The 27,771-nt window shown below is 38.7% G+C and overlaps 1 long non-coding RNA gene across 1 annotated transcript; it reads left to right on the forward strand.

Annotated features, from left to right (window-relative positions):
• The first annotated feature begins 13,478 nt into the window (after positions 1-13,478).
• Positions 13,479-25,753, forward strand: LOC102027915. Its single transcript, XR_262376.2, has 3 exons — positions 13,479-13,570; positions 17,447-17,504; positions 24,547-25,753. It is a non-coding gene; the product is annotated as an uncharacterized LOC102027915 (long non-coding RNA).
• The last annotated feature ends 2,018 nt before the right edge of the window (positions 25,754-27,771 follow it).

Genomic DNA, 27,771 nt, shown 5'->3' on the forward strand with positions numbered 1-27,771 from the left:
TTTTTTTTTTTTTTTTTTGGTAGAGAATAAAGGAGAGACTAGAAAGGAAAGATATTATAAGAGGCCAAGATTGGCAATAGGCACCAAAGGGGAGGGGAGCGGGGAACAACTGGGTAGGCGGTGGTAAGGGCTTTGCTTCAGCAATAGGTCTGTGGCTGAATAGGGTAATTTGATTAGGGACGTTGAAGCTGATTAGCTTTTCGTTGTTTTCTAAATACATGTAAAACATACCCCTAACTCAAGGCACACATATGTGTTTGTGTTGTTGAACAAAATACAGAAGCAGATGAGAAACTACAGGGCACTTGGGAGAGTGAGAAGTAGGAAGAAAGGATGAACCAGCTTAAGACGGTATTTAATATGCACACATTCTAGCAGATCATTTGTTCCATACTTGTATGTGAAACAGAGCATTTTTAGTTATGGTCTTTACCAGCTTTGACTTTCTGTCCAGACAAGAACTACTCTCTTAGTTTAACAAAACACAATTATCTTATTCCCTCAAATTGCATAGTTTGCCATTATTTTGAGTACCACTCCCCAATTCCAAGTAAAGATCACTTCACCATTTTTTTTTTTTTTTTGGTGACCAAGTGCATGTGTTTATCCCTTGATACTTCCCAACAGCTTAGCCACTTTGATAATTATAATATCAAGAGGGCAGTTTTTGCTAAATTTGAATCTTTGTGAGTATTTTTGTGTATTTTCTACTGTTAGTGTTTTTTTACAATGTATTTTTGAAGGAGGAATTTCTGTTTCACTTGGGGGAAAGACTGGCTTATGATGAGAACATTTCTTTCTTTCTAAAGAAAGGCCTTTGTCATTCAGCCAATACAATTCACATATGTCCTTTTTATGTTTCCTTAAAATTTATAGGCAGCAAAAAAATCTTTAAAAACAAAGGCAAAACTGTTTTCCCGGCCTCTCCTCTTTAAACAATCTTTGTATTAGAACTGTGTTCTCACCAATGTTAGGTGAAGTTTTCTAACTGTTTAAGTTTTTATTCTCAAGATAAAGTAGAGAAAGTGGCATTGAACTAATCTGTTCTTGAAAACATCTTAACATTATAAGAAGAACAAAGTGGTACAAAATGTATTCAGCCTCACGAATTCCTCTGAATTGTAACCAGAATAGAAGATGGCAGAATGTATTAATTCCTAAGATAAAATTATAATGAGAACAGAAAATGGTGCAAGATGAATTAATGTAGTGGCAGGCTTGTCTGTAGAGCACGGTGCTCCCTAAATACCAGGTCGCAGCACTTTGTAGTCAGCTCTCTCTCTTGTAATCTATATTTTAAAGAAGCTCTAAAGGTAAAGCTAGACCATATTCTCCTCCCCAGGAACACTGCCCTGGTGCTGTGGACATGGTGTAGCCCCGGGGAAGTGATGAATGGACTTACATTGCAGGAACAAAGGAGCTGTAAGCTAGATCGCAGGAAGATTTTTATTGCCATGAACATATACTGGCATGCTTCTTTCACTTGCTGATCCCTTTAAGTCTGGCACTCTGAGGAAAACTTAGTTGAAGCAGTTGTGGTCATAACAGAAGAATTTGCCCTTTGCAGAAATATAAATAAATTTTTAAAAATATCTTCACATTTTGTAATTTGTGAAGTATTGTTTGGTGACCTTCTGTCATTGCTGCTTAAGAATCTATATTTTAAACAGGGATGACCACCATTAGGGGGGATTAATTTTTCAGTGGGTACTCTCAAAATGTGTCTGCAGCCGGATTATCTTTTTTTTCCATCTTGCAGATATACTTATTAATAGACCCAGTGTGAATTTAGGAAGAGAGTTAGTTGATGCAGTAACGTACCTGCAGTGTCATTCAGATGCGTATCTTAAGAAGCTTTGTACTTCAGTGAAAGCAAATATGTCCCAATAATAAGCAACAAAACCTCATCGCTGCATACACTTCAAAGGTGCCTGAGACTCCAGCAGCCACAGTAGAAAACCTCAAGCGACTGCACTAGAACTTTGAAATGTTTAATAATGCTTGTCCCGTGTCACACTGCATCTTCCAAAACTTGATCTGGTTGCAAATTTTTAATCAGGAAATCTGGTCTTTGAATGAGAACAGCTTTGCTGATTTGATTGACAGCAATATTGCTCGTTTTGAATTTTCATGATGCAGGAAATTTGGGTCCAAATTTTTTCCACTCTGCATTAATACTGCTGCACAGAACGTGGCTAGGTAATCCAAGCTATGAATTAGAGTTTTCAAAAACTTCAGAGTGAGACATTAACAATACTGGTCTTATTGTGGTTGTTTGTGATTTCAGCTGAAATCTGCTAACTCTATGATAATAAGCCAAGAGTGAATTATCAGAACCTGCTAATCCCTAATGATATTGTAACTAGGCTTAATTAAGCACTCTGTATTTTCTGTTTTCTTTTCTTTCCTTTTTTTTTCTCTTCTCAAATATTATCGGCAAAGACAGTTCTGTGGTATAACTTCTATAAACATACATGGTGACTTGTGTACTGCATTTTTCCTGGAACAAATTCTTTCCTTATTCCCACACAGTCAGGCATCTTCATCTTAGACCTACCTTGGAAATGAAGAGATTTAATTCCTCTCAGCCCTTTGATCTGTCTCTAAAGATGTAACCAATGGTAGCTTAGTTGTTTAATATTCTATTTAAAAAGAAGAGGGATTCACAGAAATTTTTTTTTTTTTTTTGTCTTTTCTTCTGGTACCAGGAATCGAACTCGCGACCTTGTGCTTGCCAGGCAGGCGCTTTTGCCGCTGAGCTAAATCCCCAGCCCCGGGATTCACAGAATTAATATCTAAGATTGCTTTATGATTTAAGAAATCAAAATTCATAGGCAGATAGTACTGATGAGCTTGCTTTTAGGAAATCTGAGTGAATTAAGCAGCCTGTCTTTCAGCAAAAATTTAATCTGAAATATATTCTTTCCACAGTTTGCATGGCCAGTACAAGCAAAATTGGTATTTTCTTTTTGAACCATGATAAGGACAATTAGAAACCAATGATTAAGCATGTAACATAAAATTAGGGAGCTATGGTTATTCCTTAAGAAAGCACAATGAACCTATAATTCAATCCTTTCAGATTAACTTCTTTCTTTCTATACACATTGTATAAAAAGACATTTCTGTTTGTGTCCTTTAGGAGTGGCTTATACTATTTTATTCACATCTAAGGATTTTGGGAGTGGGAGAACAAATTTTGTTAAGTTTAGTGTGGGCTGGGCTTTCAATTCTCTAAAGACAATTTGATCTCCTTTGCTTTACTAGGTTTCTTTAAACCAAACAGAAAATGGTATGTAATAACACAGTAAGTTTGTCTGCCTGAATGAAGCTTATAGTCTAGAAACAAAGGCATAATGCAGAAACCAACCTTTGTACATATGAGAACTTTATTATGACAAAAGAGCTATGATGATTTATTAACACATGAAGTGGAATCACTGGAAACAAAATTCAATGTAGAACCTAATCTTTTGCTATGTTCCACAATATATACAGGTAGATTACAATAAAAATAATTCAAATAAAAATCATAAAAATAAAACAGAACATGAATATTTATTTGTTCTCTCTACAGGAAAGGATGGCTTACATTTGAAAAACAGAGGAAAATACACAGAAGGAAAAATTTTTTTGAATTACATATTTAGATCCCATTAAAAATAAATAAAACTGAATCAGAAAAGAAAGACAAAAAAATGTGTCACAGTAATGAAGTATGTCCAAACTACTTATTATTTAAAGGATTTACACAAAACAATATGTGAATAAGATGACGACAAATAAATAGATAACTGGAACAAATTACAAAAGAGGGAAATTTGCGGTCTAAAGTGAGAAAAACATTTAACTTCACAGTTGTGCAAAAAAGTACAGAATAAAATTATAGAAAGATCACATTGAACAGCAAAGATTATAATACAGGCAACAGTCAGTGCTGGTAGCAGTAGTGATGGCACATCATTTCTGCTAAGAGTTGGCAGTGATGTGGCCTTCCTGGACATCAAGTTGACATACCTCAAGAGTCCTAAGATTGTTATATCCAGAGTACATTCCTAGAGAAAAAGAAATTACAATGCATTTTTTGGTTTGTTTTAGCCTTTTGTTCTTAGAAAGAAAGCAGGGAATGATGAAAAGAACAAGTGAAAGAATTGTATGAGTGTGCAGAGACAAAGAGTGGCAATTCTGTTTTCTTTGAATGTCAGACAAGTTTGTTTTTGCAATGTTTATATTACAATAAGAAAAAGTAATACAAGGTTTTTCTTAAAAAAGTAGAAGAAACTTGCAAAAAATGCTCTTATCATTTGACCCACTGGTTCTCAGTTTAGAAAATCACCCAAAGAAAAAGGCAAAAATGTAGACAAAGATTTACGTACAAATAATGTGGTTAAGAAACAATATCAGAAGAGATTGTTTAAATAAATTCTGGAACATCCCAAAGATAGCACATTATGCAGCTGTTATAAATTATATGTCAGTAGGATTCAATGACATGGTAAAATACATCTGACAAATTTTAAGCAAACAGAATAAAACAAAACAGGATACAAAATTATATAAGAATGACCCCAATCTCAAAAAATGTGAAAAAGCCTAGAGGTAAAAGTACACTAAAATGTTAATAACTGTTGTTCTGGGTGGATTAATTTTAAAGGACTTTTGTTTTCTTCTTTGTCTTTGGTTATAGGTTTTTCTTGTTGTTTTTAGTTAGCTTTTTTCTCTTAAACTTTACTATGTGCTAATTTTATGAGTGGATTATTTAACCCCTCAAACTGAGTTTTTTCCTCTATACCAGAGTACAATTTCCTCCAATGAAGACCTTCACTGCTCTGCTTAAACTAGAAATGGTGATGCATCAGGAACGGCCGTAATATCTATATGCCTTTGGGAAAATTAAATTTCGCCAATAGGCAGTGGTATCCTTTACACACTTTGTCCCATGACAAACCAGCACACTAATATGTTCATTATTTAGAATGATAAACCATAAACTGACCAGAAGGAGCAAATAATCCATATTTAGGGGAAATCGGTTTCTAGAAACCGCCTAAGGCCCGCTTTCCACAAATGGTGTACTTGGTCCTCAGCACGGACCCGTGGCACCGCCGGTGGCAGTTGCTACCTCGCAGCGCTGCATTGTGGGTATCTTGAGTAATCGCTAGGTAAATGCCGTAGCTCCAGTTGCAGAAAGATACTCCTGTGGGTAGTAAAAAATGTTCTCTCTTTGCAAGTCGAGGCTTACTCCTGTGTTTTGGAGATACCTGAATTGGTTTGGCTCTTTTCCAATTACAATCTGTTCCTAATCACCCAGGGTCTGTAACATCAAGCGGCGTTATGAGGGAATTAATTCTTTCTATGTGACAGTTGTTAGTGTAATTCATGTCCTTGTTTTTAATTGCTGGATCAAATTACTTTGTAGATTATTTCATATTTCATCCCAAGAGAAAGGAACAGAAAAAAAAATGCATAGTGCCTGTGGTGACTTATTTGTTTAGTCTACACAGGAAAAAAAGAGAGAAGCAGAATTAAAAAGATTGACTTTCTAAACAAAATGGCTTTTTTCTATCCTTAGAGTATTTTTTTTGCATGATTTTAGATGGAAAGTTTGCCTGACTACATTCTTTTTGTTTAAACACTCTAGGAACTAAGTTTATTTTTCTAACGTTTCTGCCAAAATAATGGCTGTAAAGGTCACAAACCAGCATCTCCTAATAAATACCTTGAAGTGAATTTACAATTCAATGCTCTTTTGTTAAAAGAAGCACCTTGAAGATAAGAAATTAATGAGATTTAGAATAATTTATTAAGGAACACCTAATAGACTCTCATGAGATTCAAATGTCAAGATGTTAAAACACATACACACACACACACACACACAACTTAGCAAATGCAAGTTATATTTGGAGAGAAAAAAGAATATTTGAAAAATCTTGTAAATGTTTATTTTTGCAGCATTGAACTTTAATTCTTATATTTGAATATATACTCAGTAGACATTCATCCATTTCTGAGTCATACTCACCTAGTATTTTGTACCCTCACGTTTGAAATTTCAGAAGAAACTAGAAACTGTTTCTTAGGTGTCCCATGAGTTGTCTGGGCTGACAGGGAGGTGAAAGCCCAGACAAAACAAGCTCACAGAACTGAAAAGCCGTAGATAAAATTCATTGTTCTATTTATTTCCACTTTGTGATGAGTTGTTGGGAGCGAGGTGTATTTATAACAATGGGACACCAGAAATGAGTGGTCGTTGTAACCGCCCAAGGCCACCAACATGCATATTGCCTCATAAATAGTCATCTTACAAAGTAGACCTGAGTGATAAACTGAAGAGGAATTATAGATCAGTGATCTCTTAAAAGCAAGCAGCAGAGAAATTGATAAATACTGCCTAGCTGCGTGGCAAATAAAAAACATGGTTGTCATTAAAGAGGGAGCTGGAACTTGCTGATTGCTGGGAAATTACAGTAGTAGACAAATGAACAGATCCTCCTACTTATGGCAAAGGTACCTTGCAGTTCAGGTAAAAAATCAGTGTCAAGATAGAAAGGTCCTTGAAGCAGGAGCTGAACTTGCTATTCCCCAAAGAGAAGACAAGCTGGCAGCCCTGAATTAGTTTTCTTCACCAGAATGCTGGATGTATTATTGTCATGGTTATCTTTGAAAGGGGTAAAGAAATATCCATAAAAGTAGATGTATTTTCCATCATTGGAACTGTCAAATGATTATAGAGAATTCCTGTGGTCATTTATACCTTATTATAAACCCAGCTGATTGTAGCTTGTTATAGGAAAACAAGATCATTATATTGATTCCAAAAAATTGGTTCTATGATCCTCAATTTCAAGTGTATTGTTCATTTGCCGAAGTGTTTATCAAAAGAGGCAAGTTACCTGTTAGTGGTTGAGTTAATTGATAGCTGTTAGTTTCCCAGTTACACTTGAGCCTCTGCAAACAAGTCTGTATTGTTAAATTGTGTAAATGCATCTAAATAAGCCTCCTAAGGATGATGAAAAGTTACAACCACTGAAGATAGAGAAAATATCACCTGATCTTTGCGTTTCTGGTTAACTTCATTTTGATTGAGACAGAAAACTGTCTGAAGATTTAAAGGATTACTCATTTGTGATGACTTGCCCATAGGAAATATATTCACATTAACAAGGCTGATAACATAGAACAGTTCTGTGAACTGTGTGTTATTACTAGGCTCTCTTACAAAAGAAGACCGAGTCTCAGAGATATTTGGGACTTGCTCCTGGTACCAGAGATGGAGTCTCAATTCTATCATCAGAGAGGACTGACTATCGGGTAATACTCCCCAGAACATCATCATAACATTAATAAAGCATAAAGTTAGTAGCAAAACGAGGGTCAATATAGAAGGTGGCCCATATACAGATTTCAATTTCTTTGTCTGTATTTGCTCCAAAATAAGACTCTTTATTTCAGTTATAATGATACATTCTTTCAGAAAATTGTCATGATATTTACTATAAGATTTTACATAAAGATCAACTGTTGTATTCCTACTCTTTGATAGTGGGAACTGTACTAGCTTACAACAACATCTACTTAATGTGCCACACAATTACACAGGTTGGCTTGGATAGTGAGACCATCTGAAGCAGATCTCTGGGTTGGGGCCACCTTGTCTGGAGCTGGATGGTCTAGGACAGCAATGGGGAAACTTTTAGAGCTTTCAGTGATAACAAGGCACCTGCTGCAGCACACGTGCCATAGGTTCACCATCACTGGTCTAGGATGACCTTCCTCATGTAACTTATGGTTGGCAGGTTGGTCTGTGGGGGCCTCAGCTGGATGTGTTATCTCAGCTCCACGTGCTCTCCCATCCTTCAGTAGACCAGTATAGATTTCTTCTTATGTTAGTTTCAAATCTCAAAAAAAGGAGAGAGGACAAACCCTAACATGGAAAGCTCTACAAGTTTATATTAGGCTTTCTGGGTTGGAAGCAGAGAGGGTTTTTAAGGCCTTGCAGACACCTGAAGACAAGGAGTAAGACCTAGGCCCAGGATAGAGAAGAGGGGTGTTAGGTGTAACCTCAGGGAAGCCAAAAGGAAGTGTTTGAGATATTCCCGGAACAGAAAGGCCTTTGCTATGGCTGAAGAACACATGAGGAAAGCAACAAGGAGTTGTAAAAGGTAACGCTTTCTCCTATTGAGGAAGGCAAGAGATACATGAAAGCCAGGAGTAAAGATAATATTTTAGGGGCAACAGGAAAACATGGGAGAGATTCATAGAGGGGAATAAAAAAATCAATCTCATGTTCTGGGAAAACCGCTACGACTGGTCGAAGACTGGGCTAAAGAGAACAAGACTAGTGTGGAAGAGACTCAGAAGGGTCTTGTAGCATTTTTTGTTTTATGTCTATTTTCCTCAGATATTAGTTTAGCTAGTCCAACTCCTTTTTTTTTCTTTTGGTTATTGTTTTCATAATCTGTCTTTTTCAATTCTTTTACTTTCAACTTATCTATGCTTTTATACTTTAGGTGTATCTCAGGAGAGCAGCGTATAATTGAGTCTTGAATTTTCTTGTCTGGCATATTTATTTTTAATTGGGATATTGAACCCATTCACATTTAATTTAAATTAATGATATATTGGGTGTAAATTTACCATCTCATTTTTGCCCCTTTTTTTCTTTGCTCCTTTTATTCTCCTTTCTTGCTGTATTATAGTTTAATCAAGTACCTTTTATTCCAGCTCCCTCTTACTCTCTTGTTAATTATATGTATTTTATAATTATCTCAACAATTACCTGGAGATCATAGCATATATCCTGACTTATTAGAATCTCTTTTAAGTTAGTACTTTTCCAACAACTCAGACAATGCAACCATTTATAAGACTTTAACTTCTACACATTTTTAATCACACTGGAGAGTTTTCTTATTGTTCAGTCAGTGTTTGTCTAGTTCAACTAGATTTTTACCCTTTTTGTTTATTTCTTCCTCTGTACCTGCACTTTCATCTGGGATCATGATGATGTCCCCTGAGTACTTTTTTTAGTATAGGTCTGGTGGTAAATTTGGTGAGTTTTATTTGTCTGAATATGTATTCATGTGGCCTTCATTTCTCAAGCATATTTTTGTTGAGCATAGAATTCTAGATTTTTTTTCTCCTAGCACCTTAAAGATGCACTTTCTGCTGGAGATACCGTCCAAGGTGCAAAGAGGAAGAGAAACATTCTGGTTGCCTGCTTCCTCTCCATTTCCTCTCTCCTACTTGCCTCCTGTTTCCTGACCCTAGCTGCAGGACTACAAATCCTGGGAGTGCTGGAAATAGCCTGCTGGGCCCTGTCTTTTTGTGACACACTGAGAAAACAAGGAATGGCTCAGGAGGTGACCAAGACACAGGCTTGAATAATAATGAACTTTTCTCGGGGCTGGGGATTTAGCTCAGTGGCAAAGTGCCTGCCTCGATGAGTGTAAAGTTGTGAGTTCAATTCCTGGTACCAGAAGAAAAGACAAAAAAAAAAAAAAAAATGAACTTTTCTCAAGTGCGTAGGTCATACCTGGCTTTATGCTAATCATATTACACAGTGTCTTCCTGGATACAAGCAATTGTGCAAAAAAATCTCAGTGGCTTCATAGACACAAAAGTGTAGTTTTGATTTATATTACATGCTTAATAGAAGCTGGTGGCAGGCTCTACTCCATACATAGGGACCCAGATAGACAACAACTCCTTAATCTTGTCCTTAATCTTAATCCTTAATCATTTTATAGAATATGTCAACTTTCTGATCCCTGCAGCAGGTGAAAAGAACCTGCAAAATTGTGCCTGTGTTCTTTCTTCATTTTCCCTCATACCCTACTCAATAGCATTAAACATGTGGTTCTACTTCTGCACAGGTATCAGGAAATGTTGAGGCACATGTGGTATTATCCCTACTGCTCATGAGTTAACTCATTACATATATAGCTCATAGGGCTATCAACTTACTCAATACATAGCTAACGTAGCTCAGTAGTAGAGCACTTGCCTTGCATGTGTAAGACCCTGAGTTCAATCCCTAGTACTGCTAAATAAATAAAGCCTGAATCCTCACTCAACAGGCCATTGGAATTTTATTTTTCTATTGTGTTCTCTTTGCCAAGCAATTTCTTGGAATTCCTAAACCATGTCTACATATTATACCAATCTCTTCTGAAGGTCATTTATCATCTCTACCAGACACTGGAATCTAAATTTTCTAGACAGGTAGCTTCTTCAGATTTAGCAAGTAAGTCAGCTCTTGACAGCTCATATTTGACTTCTCTGAACTATTTTATTCTACTTGATTTCAGGATGTATATATATATTTTCTTTAGCCTTCCAGAGCACTCCTGTAACAGTGGTATCTAACAAAATTTTTCTAGGCATCTTGGGGATGCTAGAAGAAAATTTCAACCCAGAAGAAAACATAGATGTTACCACTACTCTCACTTCTACTCTCACCTCTAATAATGGTTTTCTCCTGACTTTCACTATTCTTGGACTCTACAGCATGCTGTGCCCTTCACAGCAGCCAGCCCTCAATGACAGTGCCTTCCAGTTCCTCCTACTCGGGGGGCAGATTTGCTTCTATTATTCAAGAGATGAGAATTGCTTCTCTGCCTTGGTTTTACAGCCATTTTCTTCAAGGGCAAACTACTCTCACCCACAGTGTGTGGTCTGGCCCTAAGAGCTCAGACAGGGCAATCACACAATTTGACAGTAGATTTCCCAAGGTCCAGATTATGTCACCTGAAATAACACCACATGTAGCTTTTAAGTCCGTGGTAGACTTTGGCATTTCCCATCTGGTTCCTTTTAGACCCAAACTCTCAGATTAGGTAAAAACAAACCTCCCCAACCATGCCGCCCATCATCTGGTTTCTGCTCCTGATCTCCAGTGACTGATTTTAAGATGGAACCCACATGTATGTGTGCATGCCTGAATACACACATCCATCCCAAGAATGAAGAATAATATACAGAGTCAAAAAAAATCAAACTCAGCTAAAAAATTGTTTTTAAAGAAACACTCTTGCTAAAAAAAACTACATGAGTTTGCATTTATCAGCAAAATAGATGATATGTCCGTTTGAATCATTTACATCTAGGCCACTGGGTGACAATCCTATTCAAAAAGTGATGTATGTACATTTGCTTTACTTTGTGTAAAAAGGATCTTTTTCAATTATTTTCCTGACACTAAAGAAATAAATTCCAGTGATGAATTAATGTTTATGCTGTTAAAGATAGAAATTTTTTTACAAGTTTAAAAGTATACCTCCCTAGTTTTGAAATAAACATCTTTCCTATCAGGTATCTTGTTGAGTTTGGGGCTGGTACTTATGACAAAGGATTGTATGAGATGTATTTGTTTATCATATTATGAGGAAGTTTATGGATACAAAGTTTTCTATGTTTTTGGTTGCAGGTTTAAAAAAGGGGAAAGAAATCTTCAGTTATGTAATATAAAAGTTCTGAGCACTATGGAAATCAGTGTGGAGATTCCTCAAAAAACTAAAACTAGAGGTTCCATGTAACCCAGCTATTTCCCTTCTTGTTATATTTCTGAAAGAAATAAAGTCATCAATCCATGGTGACATATGCACACCCATGTTTATAGCAGCACAGTCTATAATAAGTAAATCTCAGAAGCAGCCCAATGCCCATTAATAGATGAATGGATAAAGAAGATGTGTTTTTTTTTAATATATAGTGGAGTACTACTCTGCCATAAAGAAAGATAAACTTGAGACATTTCTAGATAATTGAATGCACTGTACTCTTAAGTGAAATAAATTTTGGACACACATATTCAAATATCATGTGTGTCCAGTGTGAGAAACCAAAAGTGTAAATAAAGACCAAAATGTGTAGCAGATATTGTGAATAGGAAGAAAATGTTCAAGTGAGAAGACAAGGGGAGGGGTAAAGGAAGGAAAGGAAAAGGAAAAAAATAGAATAGAAGGTAAAATGGAAATAAAGCTTTTGTAAATAAGGAGGGGAGGAGGAGTTGAAGGGAGGGAAGGAAAAGGTAAAAAAGAGAATCAAGATATATTATGTATAGATACAAATTCCATATGATGAATGTTATCATTGTTAGGTTTTTTGGTGCAAGTAAAAACAGAACAAAGTAAAAATGCCTTTATTGGAGGCACAGAAAAGACAAGAGCAGAAAGGAGGGATGTAGAGGTTCTTAGGGCCTGGCTGGGGAGGCTATGTAGGGCCAGGCTGTGGGTGGGGTTAAGGGGATGGTCTGTCTGTGTGAGCTGGCAGACAGTGATTGGACAGGGGGCAGGAAGAGGGAAACAGGATGTTTTAAAAAGGAAGTATAAAGTTGTAATATGACTAGGGAGGAGGAAGGAGGAGACTGCCACATGGCCTCCAGTGGGCTGTGCCATATTGGCTCACCACCATGATGACTTAGCAGAATTTTTATTAAGGTGGAACCCATCAATCATTATGTATATCTAAAATATACCAGTAAAATTAATAAAAAAATTTCAGAGCAGCATAGTACAAACGAAATATAACATTAACCGTATATATGGTTTGATATTTTCTCAGCTCAATGTATTTAAAATATATTAAATTTACTTGATATGTTTGTATTCTATGAATAGCTATATTAAAATACAGCTATAGACAGATGTAGCTCTATAGCCAGATGTAGTTAGTGGCTACCAGGTTGGAGTGTGTAGGAACAGGTGTGACTAGAGACAGTGACTCACATGGGGCATTGGGATCCTTTTATCTGCTCAGTTTCTCTATTCTACTCTGCTAGCCCCATTCACAAAGATGTTCTACCACCCCAAGCACCCCCACAACTCATGGTGGCAAAATGACTGTAGCAGCTCAAAGATACATCTTTTCAGGTTCAAGCATCACAGCAAAGAGAGACTCTGTCTGTTCAAGAATAGGAACAGAAGTCCTGACCCAGTTGAATGAAGGCCAGATCACATGACTTCCCCCAAAGTCAATCCCATCAAGTCACTTCTGTTGACAATAAGGATAGGGGGATTTGCCTCCAGGAGAAGTAGGTGCTCTTAGCAGAAGAATGGCAGAGCTGAGCAGAAAACACTAAAATAGAAACAAAACTCAGAGGTGCTCTCCAGGAATCAGTGGTGTGCAGGTGACTATAAAGCCAAGGTGTAGATAAAATTGTTCAGGGATGTGTGGAGAGGAGAAGAGCAGAGCCCCAAAGGACTTCCAAGTCCACTGGTGGGGGAGAAGAAGAAGAGAAGGTGAAGGGGAAAGAGAAGGAGCCATGAGACTAATGAAGGAAAATGGGGAGGCTGTTAACCTACTGGAGTCTCAGTAAGAACTTGTTCCAACAAGTCAATGGCATTTAAGATTTCCAAGAGTCAATACAAGTACCAGGAAGTATTCAATAGCTGAAATGCACCATGGGTATTCACTGACCTAGGCAAGAGCAACTTTGGCAGAGGGATGAGTTGAAAGTTAACTCCAAGGGCAGATAAGGAAACAGATTGTGAAAGCTCTCTCAAGAAGCTTGACTGCAAAAAGAAAGAAATCTGGGATGGAAGCCTGAAGAAGTTGTCATGTTGAGGTAGGATTTATTAAACACAGTATATACAATTTATTTAAGTGTAAATATTTTTATCGTAAGTTTAAGTAGTATGCAGTACAGTCTAAGTGTGTTTGGATTCTAGCTTAATGACTGACTAGCCTGCTTTTAGCAAGTTACTCAGCTTCCTTGTAAATTTGTAAAATGGATGGACATAATTATGCTGATTTCATGGGTGTATTAGGTATATGGGGTAATGAGTGAATGTTAAAATATTCAGTAAATGTAATTATTATCTTTCTTCCCTAGTCACTAGTGAAGGAACCATACTGTTGCTTATTTCTGTGTATTCACATTCATTTGGACTATTTCCTCCTCCTACTATGAGCCTGATCACGTGCTGACCCTGTAAAATCTAAACAACATGACTTTCTCCCCATTGCTAGTCTGTCCCTCAAACTTCCTTACCAAAGACAGAGCAGGGCTTTGCCACTGTGGTTCTTCACTGCCCTTGAACTCATTTCTGCCTACTGATCTGTATCACTTGTCTCTGATGCTGATCCACGCTGGCTCCCATTTTAAAGGCCACTTTCTTGGAGTAAGTATGGTGTACTTTCCTGAACAGTTCAAAGTTTTCTGTCTGTAATTCCAGCAATTCTGTCTTAGAATAAATAGTTCTCTTCTGAGCTATGTGGACAGACTTCATCATTTGCATTTCTCTTTCTAGCTTTTTCTGTTCTTCTGGTGACTGCACACTTCTTCGCAGCACTGAAAAGCTGGAGGTACTATTCTCCATGTGTTGCCTTCTGATGACAAATGTATGCTGCTGATGCCTTGGGCAAAATGCTTCCTCCAAAATGCCACTGTCTGTGAACACTTCCTTCTACAGAACTCTGGTCATGGAACAGGATGAGGAATTTTATGGACAAAAAACAAAGTTGCGTGCCTCCCTTGGGATTACCCAACAGTTCCTCCTCTGTGGTTGCTTCCTGTAATCCAGTCTGAGTCTTTTCTACATATTCCACTCTCACTTGGCTTCTGCAGCTGGAGTTGAACGTGATCTGTTTGCTGCCTTCTCAGGCTTTTGTTAATTAACTCTTTCATGCCATCTTGTATGTGATGACAGTGACTTGCCTGTATCATAGCAGGTCTAACAAGCTTGGAGAGGATTCTAACTTTGCATTTTTCTGTAGTGTCTTTGTGTCTTCCTTATTTCAATATATCATGCTTTTAAAAATCCATTTAAATACAAGAATATATGCCTGGTGTATTTATACACCTGGACTCTTTCCATCGATCCCTCCCACTTGGGATAAAACTAAGTGTGAGTGTTTTGCTGAGTTCCTCTTTCCCAGAAGCTGTAGTGTAGAGTGGAGCAGAAGGTTAAATCCTGGCAAGTGATAACTCCTACTTTTCAAGTGACTGCAACTCTTGAATGACTTCCTCAGTAGCTGTAGATTGCAGAACAAATGTTTAATAAAGAATTGATTTTTAGGTGGTACCATTTTGTTGATTGTTTCAAAATACTGCCACTGACTCAGAGATCATTGCTGAGTGACTATTGAGAGACATGGATAGATGGATTAATGGACAGGTAGGCAGAGAGACAGACAGATAAAAAATAATTTGGACACATGAAATAGAATGTATTCTGAAAGTACTTTGCTATTTAGATATGCTTATCTCATGACACAATCTCTTTTATGTTCTGGAAATCCAGAAGATTCAGAAAGACTCCTTGCTGCTGATGAATCTGAGTCCAGAATGCACAGCATACTGTCTGGAATGCAGCAGAAGCACAATAAATGTTTATCAATGGAACTAAAGCTCCATTTGGCCTGCTCAAGTTAGAGCCCACTCTTCTGTGCTCTGTTCTTGTCAACAGACTCCCAGCCACTAAGGCAAACCAGAGCAGGCTAGTGGATTTCACCCAAAGCTGTTAATCTGTTAACAATTGGCTGTAAAAGTATGCGGATGGGGAAACTAAAAACCAGATTTGCAGTTGCAGTGTAAAGATATAATTGCCATGCGTTAGCGAAAAGAAAGGCCCCTCACAGATTGCAAATGTTATTTTAATAGTAAGGAAAATGTACTGAGTGTGATGAATTTGTTTTGACCATCAGCAAAACGGAATTTCAGATTTGAAGCACCAAACTTGAGCTTTTAAAACTGCTGCTTTTCTTTTTTCTGTTGTTCTTTCAATCCTTCGGGAGGAAAAAAATGAACACCTAACAAATTGGCGTGGCGTTTGTGCTACTTGCTTTGCATGTCACCTTGGATAATTTAATTAGTTCTCAGAATCCTGAGCTCTGCCTTTGTACAATGGGTGTAAAAATCAGTATTAGTGGGCTGCCTGGAGGAGGCGGCATATACAGGACATCTTGTAGAGGGCCTGGAGCACAGTATAGGTTCTTCACAGCCACTGCTGCTCTGCTTGGTGTTGGTGAGGCTTCTCCAGAGAATCAGAGTCAAGAGAATATGCTGTGTGGTGGGAGAAGATAATGAGAGTTGCTTTGATAGGAGTGCTCATGACTTTTGAGGGTGGGTAGTCCAAAATCTGCAGGGTGACCAGCAGACTGGAGAGTCAGGGACAAGCCTATGTTGCAGTTCCAGTTTGAAAGCAGTCTGCTACATAATTCAGTCTTGCTCAGAGAGAGCAGTGTTTTGTTCTATTCAGGTTTTCAACTGATTGGACAAGGCCCACCTACATTCTAAAAGGCAATCTGCTTTGCTCAAAATCTATTGACTTAAATATTAATCTCATTGCTGGACACCCTCATAGAAATGTCTGTAATAACACGTGATCACATCACTAATCATGGTGGTCCAGCCAATTCAGCACATAACACCAACTGATCTATCTTCTATTTTCTTTACTCCCCAACACAGCAGCATGACTACTTCCACTATTGTTTTTTCAAAATGCATTGATGACCAGTAGTAAGAATGATCATAAAATTCCTTCTTTCTCTCTTAAATCCCTTAATGGCTTCCTGTTGCACTTAGAATTAATGCCAGCTTCTGATCAGAGCAAATAAAGCATGGTATGACTTGGCTTGCTCTGACCTCACTTGACTAGACCTCTCTGGGGCTCTTCCCTGGTTTACCCCAGGCAATGCAAGCTTCTACAGTTGTCCACACTTGCAATCTCAGTGGCCTCATTAAAGAGAGGTGTATATCCTACCCTCATTGGTAGTCTGTGTCTGAGGTGGCTCCCTAAAGTTGTTGACTCCTCGTTTTCATATCCTGGTATATATTTATTCTTTCCTCCTTGAATGTGGATTGGATCAAGTGTCTTGCTTCAAGCAAACCATATGGTAGGTATGATGGGATGTCACTTCCACGATTGTGTTACTGTGACTTCCATCTTGCTGGCATTTTGTCTGGTTTTTCATGTGTGCTTGCTCTGATGAAGCAAGCTGGAAAGGCCCATGTAGCAGGCAATGAAGGGCAATCCATGGCCAACCCTTAGCAAGATAAGGAGACCCAAAGACTAACAGGTCCTGCAACAACCAGAGGAATAAATAGGTTTAGAATTAGACTCTTCCCCTGGCAAGGATTGAGATGAAAACACAGGCTCAGAGAAACCCTTGATTAAGTCTTGTCAAAAGACCCTCAAGCAAGAAACAAAGAAACTGTAAGATAATGAATGTGTGCTGTTTTCAACCACAGTTTAATATTTTACACAACAGAAGACTGATACATTCAGATAATATACACAGTGGTAGCTGAGAAAGGGTTTTATTAGGAAGTGAGGCTGATAGAAACCCTATTGTTTCATCAAATAACCTCAAGGTCCGAGGGTGTCAACATCCATCTAGCAGATGGAGGATGAGAGACAGTGAGGGACGAGGGTGGGGATGGATCTGGGCCGGAAGAGACTTTTGGTATTATCTATATCTTTTGCTTTCTTCACAGCCAGCTCACTGGTGTCCAGCTGGGGAGGATGGAATGCTCTGGCCCTGCTGGAGTACAGGTAAGACCATGTAACAACTTCTGGCCAGTGGAATGTGGGAGTGATATACTCCATGCTGAGCATGGCAAAGAAAACATCTCCCTTGCATCTTCTACTTTTCTCTTTGCCGTTTGCCAGCTAGAAGTTAGGGTCCAAGGTGATCACAAAAGCCATGTGTTGAAGATGGTAGAATACCTGGGAGCCCAGGTTCTAGAATGTCTGCATGCTGCTGAGAATTTCAGATGAAGGTCAGACCATCTGTCCATGAAATATTAAGGAAAACAAATGCTCAGTTATTCCCACGTTTCTTGACCATATTTCCTTATGTTCTTTAGGGGATACAGTCAAGGTATACAGTCATAAAAACAAACAAACAAACAAACAAACATGAAATCAAGTCAAGTTCTTGGCAAATGGTATGCCAGGAGTCTTTGGAGTTAGAGTGTCTCCTCCTTTACTGTCTTATTCTCTATTGTAACTCATTGTAAGAAACCATTTTTCATGATCTTTCATGGAATATCCTCTTTGATTGGCTTATACCCTCACCACTAGGAGGACAGTTGCATCTACCACTTTATTGTTTACCGAGAGCAACAAGAAAAGGATATGAAGTGGTTCTTTCTATATGTCACCAGAATGAAGCTCTCCTATAATTTTGGAATAGAGAAAAGATTGGGTCCCTTGTTATCCATTGTTTTTTTCTTTTATACCAAGCTATTGCCTTTGCAGAGGTCAGGGAAGTCAGGAAGATTTGTGCAATCCCAAAGTATCCAGGAATAAGATCAAGAAATGCCACACAATTCCAGGATGGAGGCCTTGGTTGCTTCTTCAGTGTGAATGGAGTGAGTCAATGGGCCCCCATACAGACCTCAATGTAAACAATACAAGGTTGACTTCCTGAGAACATTGGAACACTAAAGGCTTTTTTTCTTTTCCGTAGAAAATCTCTGAATCTCTGGAGAGGAGATCCTATTTAATTTTCCCTCCTGACATGTGTACCTTGTGGAGCGAGGTATTCTATGCTATATCTTCTCCTTGTTAAATAAAACACCTTGGAGAATGCTTGGCAGAATCCTGGTTTGAGAACATCTTTTTGGAAGCCGGAATTGTGATTTAAAGTTAAAGAAAAGAAACAGTGCTTCTCCACCTCCGGTTCCAGAGAAGCATTTGTCTTCATCACCTTCATCTAGACTAACAATTTGTGCTTAGGAAAGACAGATGTGTCCTGGAGGTCTCTCTCCCTTCACACAGCGAAGCCAGCAGTGCATCATACCCGGCTTGTGAACAAACAGAGAATAGCAGCTTCCATTTCACAAATACATTCATTCACTCTAAGGATTTTTTCCCTCTGGCTGAGGGAGCAAAATGTCCATTCCAGTGTATTCGGAGTGTCCCCAGGCCTTAATATATCTCAGAGCAGCTCTCCTCAGCATTTTACATTATAAAATCAATCTCTATTTAAGTAAGAGGGGGATATTTATTTCTTAATTTTTTAATAATGTATTTTTGTGATTTGTTATAGCTTCAGTGTTGTATTATTTATTTATTGTGCCTATAGGGTGCACTGCCACTTGATAATAGAGAAGCTGTGGAAACCTGAGACCTAAGCAGAAATGAGTTCAACAATACTGCTACACTCTAGGACTTTATCCAAAATTAACAAAAGAACAAAAGTGCAAGGCAGTGATAACTCATCTGACAGCACTGTAGGAGTGTGCGTGGAAGAAATCATGGAGATTTTAAAAGAATGGCAGGCAAGGGTCACACGCAAATGGATGGGCTGTTTTAAAATTCAGAACCATTTTACAATTTTGTAACCCTCGTGCAACTGGATTTGCTATATTCTTGGGATATACACAGTGACTGTGTTCTTGGGATATGTGTTTATTTATTATTTTACCTAGGAAAAAGCTGTCTGAGGACCTGAGAGAACTTAAATATGTTTTCTCCATATTGTTGTAAATCATATAGGCAAGAATAGTGATGAATGTAGCTTGAGACAGAGATGACTTATTTTGATCCTAAGGCCTGTTGACAATTTGCTGAAACAGGAGATCTTCACATGAAAATGGGGAGTACTTTGTTGGTTTGTTCTTATCATTTTTTATGACTATTTTTTTTGGTAGTACTGGGGTTTGAACTCAGGGCCTTGCACACTAGGCAAGCACTCTACCACTGAGCTACATCCCCAGCCCTTATCATTTTTTAAATAGCATAAAATGGTCCTTACACTTAATTTTTGTTTCTTGAAGTTATAATAAGAGGTGCTACTGCAGGTGAAAATTTCTTCATGTGCATATGAATGATGACATAAAAATTAAGCATATTTAGACAAAAATGAGACATTACTGTCTATACCTGTAAGACATTACTCAAGCCCTGTTACTAATGATAAAATACTAATTATTGCTAATATCTTCCAATAATTTTGAATTCTTTAACTTTCTCATTAACCCTGGAATGCATTTCAGGAAAAAGATACCATGCTGATGACATCTCCTGACAGTAGGCAATAAATAAAGGCAGTAAAGGACATTGCCCTTGGTAGAAAGATGCTCTCTCAATCAGTCAGGCAGCCAGCCAGTCTGTCAGCAGCATTTATTGAGTGTCTAATGAGAGAAGGTGCCATGAAACAATGAAGAGACATGAGGTCCAGCCTTGAGGGGCAGCCAGGACAACGCTAGAGACAGAGGAAAGATGGGAGGCACATCAGCAGAAGTCCAGAGCAGCCGTAGGATGGGACACTTCTTGTTTGCTGGGTACCATGTGCTAGTTTGCTGAGTACCTCCTGCATATTGCCCATGTGAAAGGCCTTTTTATCGGCAAGCAAAGCATTTTTATTGGCAAGTGCCTTGGGGATTCCAGCAATCCTGTAAGAGACAGTCTTAGGTTCTCCAAATCTGAGTTTCTGCAGCAGGGAAATGAACTCCAGTGAACAGCCAGGGAGCGGCAAGGCCAGGGTACGAGTTGCTCATTCTCTGGAGGTCAGCAGGCAATGAAAACTGGCAGGGGAGAGAAATGAGAAGCGGGGAGTCTCAGCTCCAGCTGTGGGACACACCTCCTCTTGTCAGATACATTAAGAAAATGAAAGGTTACGGATGAAGGCAAAGCTTATTAAATTATTGTTTTAGGATCTGGCTTGGAAGACCATAAAAGAATCACAATATGCACATTTGATGCTAGCACATGCTCAGTTCTGCCATGTTGAACCGATTATGGCAGAGGAAGCAAATGCAAAGCAGGGTGACTATGTGATCTAGTAACTTCTCAGGAGTGCCGCGAGCTGAGCCTGCTGCCCAGGGTCTGTTCTGCTCTAGGGTGCACAGCAGTGTGGGCCAGGGCACTGCTCTTGGATAGGCTGTGAGTGTTTATCCACTTTCTGTGTGTCCTGGGGACAGAACTCACAGAGAGAGTGGCGCAGACACTCTCCCGTTGTCTTGTTGCAGAGACAGTTTTTCCCACCCTTGTGCCCCTTAAAGATAACATCACAGAAGGACTATTAATTAGCCTTTGTGAATAGACAGGAGCCATAAACGCTCTCATTGTAGCCACAGGAAGCTATTGAAACTGGTTGAGATAACAGCAATGCTTCATCAATAAGCTGGTTGTTCGATCTTGTCCAAAGCATAAATAGAAAGTTTGATTTTTCTTTCTCTTTTTCGTTAAAGTGACTGATTTGGAGGAGGTGGGAGGGGGGCACAGTGACTGTATTCTTGTCTGGCAGACTCAACCTCCGAGAGCCAAGCTGGAGCTCACAGGTGTGGGGAGCAGAGGCCAAAACCGGTGGGGATAGCATAGCTCTGTTTGCTGCTTGGATCTAACTACAGTATTTCCAAACCATTTCCTTTTAAGTTCGAGGAATCAAGCTTGCATTTCAATATAATCAGGCCATTTACTCACTCAACAAACACTCGTGGATCACCTAGTTTGGGTCAAATAGGATGTGAGGTACTGGAGGCTTAGGAAGTGTTATCTTCCCTCTGTTCTTGGGGAGCTCCATCTATGGGGAAGAATGTGATAAATAAGCACGTAGAACAGAATGCGATACCACTGACAGATGTATATTTGGGCTACTGTGACTGTCCAGAGGAGGTCACATTTCTTGGAAAACATGTAAACTGTGCCTCTTGGATGTGGCTTCATATAGACGTTATAAAACAAAGTGAAGGGCTTCTTGCTTTGGAGGCCTGTAAAATTCCATTTCAGTTTACAAGCGTGAGACTCAGTGCTCTGGTAAGTGGGAGGACTGAAGGGCTCTGCAGCTGCTCCAGGCTGATGTGTAGAAATGGGAAAGAGGAGTGTAGAGGCACAAGAACTGAAGTTGTTCAAAAGCTACATTCCGTTTTCCCCATTCATACTGTAAGTCTTTCAACTCCGAGTGGAGAAACATTCCCAGGTTTCACAGGAGACCCATAACAGAGCTGGGCCGATTGAGTGCACAGAGTTGCCATCCCCCGGTCGGGGGGGGGGGCGGGGAGGGAAGGAAAGCCGACTGTCAGAATCATGAGGGCCAGACTGGAAGGGATGGAGAGGCACATTGTATAACAGTCTCCTAAGCTTTGGGGGAGGAGGATGAGATGACTTTTTATCATTGAAATCCTAGTGGATTAGGAAATTTAGTTCATTAAAATGTCCTATGACTTAAACCAAAGCATACTATTTTGAAGTAAAAAAGAACCTGAGTCAAACCGATTTGACTTAAAACAAAACAAAACAAAACACAAGACAAAACAGAGCATTGTATAGGCAACGATAAGCAAAATGAAAGAAGATGAGAAGTCGCAGACGATCTCAGGCTTGTTTTTGTTCTTTAACTTTTTATAATGGAAAATTCCAAACACAATAAGAAATAGAATAGTGTAAAACCTACACATGTCCTCATTACCTGGCTTCAATAATTTCATAGCTCATGCTTTGTTTCATTTATAACCTCGCCATCCAGGGACTGAGATGGTAATTTTGAATGTGGAATCTGAATGAAGCATATTAAGAAAGGAGTGTAGTGAGCAATCTGTGCCAACTAGGAGCTTGCGCCAGGTGGCATCAAGCAAAATGGTGGCATCTGTATCCCCGTGCTTGTTTGTCCCTTTGCTGCTTCCAAGGTTTTTGTTGTTAGCCAGTGCTGAGAATTATATATTCCAGGAACTCAGGTATATGTGGTATATGTGGTTTCTGCTCTGATAGAGGATAGGATCTGGAAAGAGGAGAGGAAGGGAAAGAAAACAGTAACATGGAAGAGGAGGTAGAACTGAGGAGCAGAGCACAGTGATCAAGGTTGGACATGGCCATCTTAGGCCTTGGGAGAGAGACAGGACATGCCACGTTCTCTGCCCCTCCCTCCACCTTCATTTCTTCCATTTTCCAGGTAGGCAGACTGAACCACCGCCGGTTCTCAATAATCTATGATCTATCTTAATTCCAGATTTCTTCCGTGCTGTCACTGAAGGCTTGAGTGTCAATCTCCTTTCATCTTGCCAGTGTATCCTCCAGTCTCATTGTCTATGCCACTTCCACTATGAGGTCACTCATACCTATCAGAGTGCTTCCCATGTTGTTGGAACTCCTCATCTTCTTCCTCAACAGATAGGGAGAGCCAGTAAGACTAGAAATGTGATTGTTCTATAGTTGTACACCCAGTGTATACCACATGTCCAGAATGCAGTGAGTGATTATATATATATACTTAAATGCATAAAAAATAAAATTCATAGGATATGCACAGGTGCACATCCAACAGAATTAACCCAGGCCTCCTTTGTGGAAATCAGACAAAAAATGACCTTTTCAGAACCGATGCCACTCCTAAATGAGAGCACGTTGTTTGGGCCAAATTTCAGTGCTCACTGGCCTCTTCCAAGTTAGGCATTCTTCTGCAATGAACAGCATTTCCAACCATGTCCTGCAAATCTAGAAGGATCTTTACCCCAGCAGTTTTCAACCCTGTACACTGGTTAGAAAAACCTGGGTATTTTTTTTTGGATACTACCCTTGTCCAAGCTCAGTCTCAAACATTTGTATTGAATTGGCTCTGGACCTTTAGTTTATTTTAAAGTCCCCCAGGAATTGCAGGCTGTATTGAGAGCTATAGTTTTGGATTTGCCATCATGGCCATCTCAAGCTAAACTCTATTACAGAGATGTGTTTGTGTCCTACAGGCATGCACTGACATGTGGACAAGTCTCATTCCAGCTTAAAAAATAGCACCAACCAACCACGAGCATTTCCAAAGTTACCATCGGGGGGCTTTGACCCCAAATGGCCCCATGAGCAATCCCTGTCTGAAGAGGGAACTAATAAGCATTTACTCCACTACCATGAAACTGTAACTTAGACTGGGGTGAGAGTACTTTCTGAAAATGAAGTCTTTGCCCAGCTCACATTAAGCTGTGAGACTCTGGGAAACTTACTTAAAAATTCTCTGCTTCAGTTACCTTGGCTGTAAAATTAACTAATGGTATGGACCTACTTGCCAGAAATGTCATAAGATTTAATGAGCAAATAATTGTAAAGCGTTCTATCAATACAAATTGTTGTACAATTGCTAAATAACTTCATTGTGTAAAATTCCAAAGAAATCTATGCTGCTCCTTTGGGGTTTTTTAATGACTATTTATTTGATTTATGCATACAAGACAGCATTTGCCTAAAACCCTTTCTTATATGGGTATTCTTTTTGATTTATTCTCTTTCACTCTGCCAGCACACAGCTTGACATATGTATAAAGGATTTGCAGGAAAAATCACTTAATGCATAGCGTTTCCTTTGTTGTGACTGTCTTATCATGAACTGTTATAGTTGTCACTTATTCTCAGAATTGTTTGTCTGGTTTTCATTCAGGCTTATAAATACTCACCTTGGACACGGTTTATAGACAGTGGAGGGAAAACAAATACGTATGCTAGGGTAGTCAACTTAGATTTATTCTTGCTTAAGAAAAAAAGCTTAAAGGTTTAATGTGTGCTTGAAAAACTATAGTTCAGCATGAAAGATGCAAGTGGTTTATATTTACTCTTCTGGGTCAGCTGGCATTTATGGTTTCAACCTTTCTCTGTACCTCTTTAGCAGGTTATGTCTTTCCCAGATGGACTGATCTCAAAGCATGGTTTCCCAGAATGCTACTCTCTGAGGAATTGAGACTTTAAACCAGCTACTGTATATTCTATGAAGAGCAGAGCCTGAGGGATAAAGGAATGTGAGTGTTTGTTAAAGAGCTTGTAGTGGGCTTGGGAACTGAGACATATGAAGCTCCTCTGTGTGCCGGCCTTGAAAATCTAAGAGGCAGAAGATTGCCCTGAGTATCTCCAAGTCTCTTGACAAAAGTCTCTGCTCCTACAACCTTGTCTCTCCTACCATATTGAAAAGAAAGCCTTTTGACTCCCTGGGTGGGGATCAGAACCTGAAGGAAGATTAAGGTGCTATATCTGCTCTTTGGAGAAGACCGACAGTCTGCTACAACATCGCTCTTCACCAGAGAAACAAAAGTTGCAGGACCCCGCTTTTGTCGCATGCTCTGAGATCATGGACAAGTCATTTCATTTTTCTGAGCCTCAATTCCCCAATTTGTAAAATAAAGATGCAAATATTGAATAGGTTTATTGTGAAAGACAAATGATCTCACCTATGTAAAATGGACAGTAGTGTCAAGTACACCAAAGAGATTCTTCAAAGTTTCCTTGAATTTGAATTTAAAGCATCCAAAATCTTAATCCACAGAAAAGAGCTGGATTAAAAATGAGAGACAGGTCCAGGCATGGTTTGGCATGCCTATAGTTCCAATTTGGTGGGAGGCTAAGCAAGGAGGATTGAAAGTTTGAGGCCAGTCTGGGCAGTTCAAAGAGGCCTTGTCTAAAAAAACCGAGCACACACAGGTATATACCTGTCCACATTAAACTAGCTTTGTGACCTTGGGTAAACCCCTAGCTGTTCCAACTCACTGTTGCCTGAGCTGGGAAATTGGGATAACTGTGCATACCATGTGCTGCTAGTAGGAAGATTAAATAAATTAAAAGAAATGAATCTCTAGGAAAATGGAAGGGTTTGAAAGAGTCAACAGCAATATTTAAAACTGCTTAATTTTTAGAAAACATAATCTTCAATTAGTGATAGATTAGAGATTTTTTTTAAAGAAAAAAGCAGTGTTACAAACCAATGGAATCTCCTTATGCACTGAAAAGTCTATTGCCAGCTACTTCTCTGCAGTCATAAGATACACAAATCAAATTCTTTATCCAAAGCTGGGGTTCCTCTCAGCTGAGAAATTACTGGCAGCTCTGATTAAGGCCTTGAGTCACTTGCAAGTCTTTCCTCTCGGAGCATGTGAATAGGTTAAGTCTCCTCCATGATTACTAATTTCACATGACTTCACGGGATGATTACATATTTATGTATTATTTATTATGCAAATCTAGCATTATAAATTATTTAAAGCCATATTAATAGTATATATTATTTATGATGGAATTGTATTAATATATATTATTTCAAGTAGCTTTGACTAGAGCTTCTTTCCCCCTGTGGATCACAGTCACTGGAAGTTAGTATTCCACTCAAGAATCAGTACAATTCTCCTTCTGAGGACATGGCCATAGGGTTCACTATCGGCACAATTTTTGCATAACCAAGGTCTGTAAATGACTCTAACATTAAGGAGCACAGCCTACAGGGCTCTTTGCCTTTGATCATGGCTACAGAGAACTTCTGTGAAAAATTATGAAGTAGGTGGTTTGCCATAGGGATTCCACCTCCTGTGATGGCAACCTTTATACTTAGAACATAATCTTTCTTAATCTGGAAGAAAGCAATCAGAAAAAACCTGAGAAGTTGAGCCATAGTAAAAGTAGGCATCAATTTGCTGTATTTCGCTATAAGTCACAAAAAATCTGAAGAGCAGTGGCTCAAATATTGGTAATGTATGTTATATCATGCCATAGGAACTCTAAAGATAGGGGAGCCCAAGATTGTTCTGTGGTTCAACGTGGGGTCAGCCTATAATTGTCCTGTCTTTATGTACACATTTGATGATATTATACGAGACCATTATCTCACAGATGCTTACCAGCTGACATAGATCCAAGCATCAAATCCTCTCTCAAAATGTTCCAAGAGCAGAATAACTAGGGGCAGGGGGAAAAATTATTCCTCTATCTCCAGCTCCATGTTTTACCTGGGAGAAAATATTCTCCAGAACACTGAATCACATGTCCACATCTTGACCAAAACATTGATACAGTAATAGAATCATCTTCTATTTTCTAATGGATAGAATAAATTATTATATTCCATGACACTTGAAACATTTAGATCCAAACAAATTTGAATATCTGCTCTCAAGGAAGAAGAGAAAATAGCTATTTGCTGTGAGTAATCATAAATATCTGTCATGAGACCCAGGAATTTAATGGGTTATTCTGTATCCAAAACCCACATTTGAAAGAAAGTTGGGATGTTTAAAAGAACCTATATGGAATTTCAGCTTGCTGCCAAGATGGAGTAACAGGGATTAGATTTCTTTTCCATCTGAAAAAGCTGAAACCTCAGAATATATGAAACAGTGCTTTGTCAGGACATGAGACATCGAGGAATGAAGGATGGTGTTTACTGAGGCACAAGGTCATGAGGTAGGACCTAACAGACAGTCAAAGGAAAGAGTAACCATGCTAAGTAGAGATCTGGAAGATATAAAGACACAGAGCTTCTCAAATGTCTGAGATGAATGGAATCAATAGCACACTGAATCTCTGGAGGAGTAAAGAAGATATACAAAGAATATTTCAACAAATAAGAGCCAAACTTTTCCAAACTTGATGGAATCTATAAAACAAAAAATACAAGAAGCTCAACAAACCTCAAGCAGCACATGTGCACAGGCATGCATACACACACATACACACACACTCAGGAAGAAAAAGAAAAGCAAGGACAAGAAGGTATGAATAAGGCCCATCAAAATCAAATTACTTAAAAATAGCAATAAGAAAAAATAGCAATAAGGAGAAAAATTTTCTAAAATATTTTAAACTTATTTACTTATTGAGAACAAATTTTTTAATTTGTTATTGTTTTAACAAATATGCTGAGGAACCATAGAATGCTGCTTGCATTGAATGCAATCCTGGGCCACAAGTCTACATACTCCTTGCTGTAGTCAGAGTTTACAGTGGAATAGATTTAATACAGAACACATAATTTATAGAATTGTTTTATAACAGTTACCTGAAAAGTCAAACGCAGAAGAGTGTAGGAGACCTGTCCACACACTAGAGACTCAGAGAGTCTAGCTGAGGGTCT

This window comes from Chinchilla lanigera, unplaced genomic scaffold, assembly GCF_000276665.1.
Source record: "Chinchilla lanigera isolate Chin_1 unplaced genomic scaffold, ChiLan1.0 scaffold00045, whole genome shotgun sequence".
In the NCBI taxonomy this organism is placed as follows: Eukaryota; Metazoa; Chordata; class Mammalia; order Rodentia; family Chinchillidae; genus Chinchilla; species Chinchilla lanigera.